Source organism: Centroberyx gerrardi, chromosome 21, assembly GCF_048128805.1.
Source record: "Centroberyx gerrardi isolate f3 chromosome 21, fCenGer3.hap1.cur.20231027, whole genome shotgun sequence".
In the NCBI taxonomy this organism is placed as follows: domain Eukaryota; kingdom Metazoa; phylum Chordata; class Actinopteri; order Beryciformes; family Berycidae; genus Centroberyx; species Centroberyx gerrardi.
This window is the reverse complement of record NC_136017.1, coordinates 21,360,409-21,362,908: the sequence shown is the minus strand read 5'-3', so window position 1 is coordinate 21,362,908 and position 2,500 is coordinate 21,360,409.

Here is a 2,500-nt window from a genome sequence, read left to right as displayed (position 1 = left end):
CCAGGGCGCCCCCCTACCTCCCGGGAGCTCCAGGGAGTACCAGGAGCAGAAAGAAATATTTTGTTTAAAAAAATGACAAAGTGCTGCGGCACTTAGGCTGTGGGGCGAAAACAGGCGGAGTACCAGGAGCACAAAGTTTAAGTTGGAGTACCAGGGGCACCAAAGTTTGAGTTGGTATACCAGGAGCAGGAAAGTTTGGGCGGATGGTAGTCTGCTTGTATCCGGGGATGGGTGCTTAAGAGTGGGTCTGCAGGTTCGGCTGGTGCTGGGGTTCCTGGATGGTGGAGGTTAGGGGCCGGAGATAGGGGGCAGCTAACAGGTGTGTGGGTGGCCGAGGCAGGGGCTCCAAATTGGGGTAAAAGTGAGGTGGAGGGCCCCCTGGAGGTAGGGGGCCGATAGCAGGTGTGTGTGGCCGAAGCAGGGGCTCTAAATTGGGTAAAAGGGAGGTGGAGAGCCGCCTGGAGGTAGGGGGCGGAAAGCAGGTGTGTGTGGCCGAAGAAGGGGCTTTAAATCGGGTAAAAGGGAGGTGGAGAGCCGCCTGGAGATAGGGGGCCCGCTCCCAGGTGTGTGTGGCCGAAGCAGGGGCTTTAAATCGGGTAAAAGGGAGGTGGAGAGCCGCCTGGAGATAGGGGCCCGCTCCCAGGTGTGTGTGGCCGAAGCAGGGGCTCTAAATTGGGTTAAAAGTGAAGTGGAGAGCCGCCTGGAGATAGGGGCCCGCTCCCAGGTGTGTGTGGCCGAAGCAGGTGCTCTAAATTGGGTAAAAGGGAGGTGGAGAGCCGCCTGGAGATAGGGGCCCGCTCCCAGGTGTGTGTGGCCGAAGCAGGGGCTCTAAATTGGGTTAAAAGTGAAGTGGAGAGCCGCCAGGAGATAGGGGGCTTCTCCCAGGTGTGTGTGGCCGAAGCAGGTGCTCTAAATTGGGTTAAAAGTGAAGTGGAGAGCCGCCTGGAGATCGGGGCCCGCTCCCAGGTGTGTGTGGCCGAAGCAGGTGCTCTAAATTGGGTAAAAGGGAGGTGGAGAGCCGCCTGGAGATAGGGGCCCGCTCCCAGGTGTGTGTGGCCGAAGCAGGGGCTCTAAATTGGGTTAAAAGTGGAGTGGAGAGCCGCCAGGAGATAGGGGGCTTCTCCCAGGTGTGTGTGGCCGAAGCAGGTGCTCTAAATTGGGTTAAAAGTGAAGTGGAGAGCCGCCTGGAGATAGGGGCCCGCTCCCAGGTGTGTGTGGCCGAAGCAGGGGCTCTAAATTGGGTAAAAGGGAGGTGGAGAGCCGCCTGGAGATAGAGGGCCGCTCCCCGGTGTGTGTGGCCGAAGCAGGTGCTCTAACTTGGGTTAAAAGTGAAGTGGAGGGCCCCCTGGAGGTAGGGGGCCGATAGCAGGTGTGTGTGGCCGAAGAAGGGGCTCTAAATCGGGTAAAAGGGAGGTGGAGAGCCGCCCGGAGATAGGGGGCCTCTCCCAGGTGTGTGTGGCCGAAGCAGGGGCTCCAAATCCGGTAAAAGGGAGGTGGAGAGCCGACTGGAGATAGGGGGCGGATAGCAGGTGTGTGTGGCCGAAGAAGGGGCTCTAAATCGGGTAAAAGGGAGGTGGAGAGCCGCCTGGAGATAGGGGCCCGCTCCCAGGTGTGTGTGGCCGAAGCAGGGGCTCTAAATTGGGTAAAAGGGAGGTGGAGAGCCGACTGGAGATAGGGGGCCTCTCCCAGGTGTGTGTGGCCGAAGCAGGGGCTCTAAATTGGGTTAAAAGTGAGGTGGAGGGCCCCCTGGAGGTAGGGGGCCGATAGCAGGTGTGTGTGGCCGAAGAAGGGGCTCTAAATCGGGTAAAAGGGAGGTGGAGAGCCGCCTGGAGATAGGGGCCCGCTCCCAGGTGTGTGTGGCCGAAGCAGGGGCTCTAAATTGGGTAAAAGGGAGGTGGAGAGCCGACTGGAGATAGGGGGCGGATAGCAGGTGTGTGTGGCCGAAGAAGGGGCTCTAAATCGGGTAAAAGGGAGGTGGAGAGCCGCCTGGAGATAGGGGCCCGCTCCCAGGTGTGTGTGGCCGAAGCAGGGGCTCTAAATTGGGTAAAAGGGAGGTGGAGAGCCGACTGGAGATAGGGGGCCTCTCCCAGGTGTGTGTGGCCGAAGCAGGGGCTCTAAATTGGGTTAAAAGTGAGGTGGAGGGCCCCCTGGAGGTAGGGGGCCGATAGCAGGTGTGTGTGGCCGAAGAAGGGGCTCTAAATCGGGTAAAAGGGAGGTGGAGAGCCGCCTGGAGATAGGGGGCCGCTCCCGGGTCTCTGGGTCCGAAAAAGGGGTTGAAATTCGGGTAGAGTTGGGCCCCGCTCCTCGGCCTCTCTGGTGTTTGGGTTAAGTCCCCAGGACCAGAGAGGGGGAACAGCGGGGGCAGTGGCCCCGCTTCTCGGCCTCTCTGGTGTTTGGGCGAGTGACACGGTAAGGGGTGGTTTTGCAAACAGGCTAAGTCCCCAAGACCAGAGAGGGGGAACCACGCGGGCAGTGGCCCCGCTTCTCGGCCTCTCTGGTG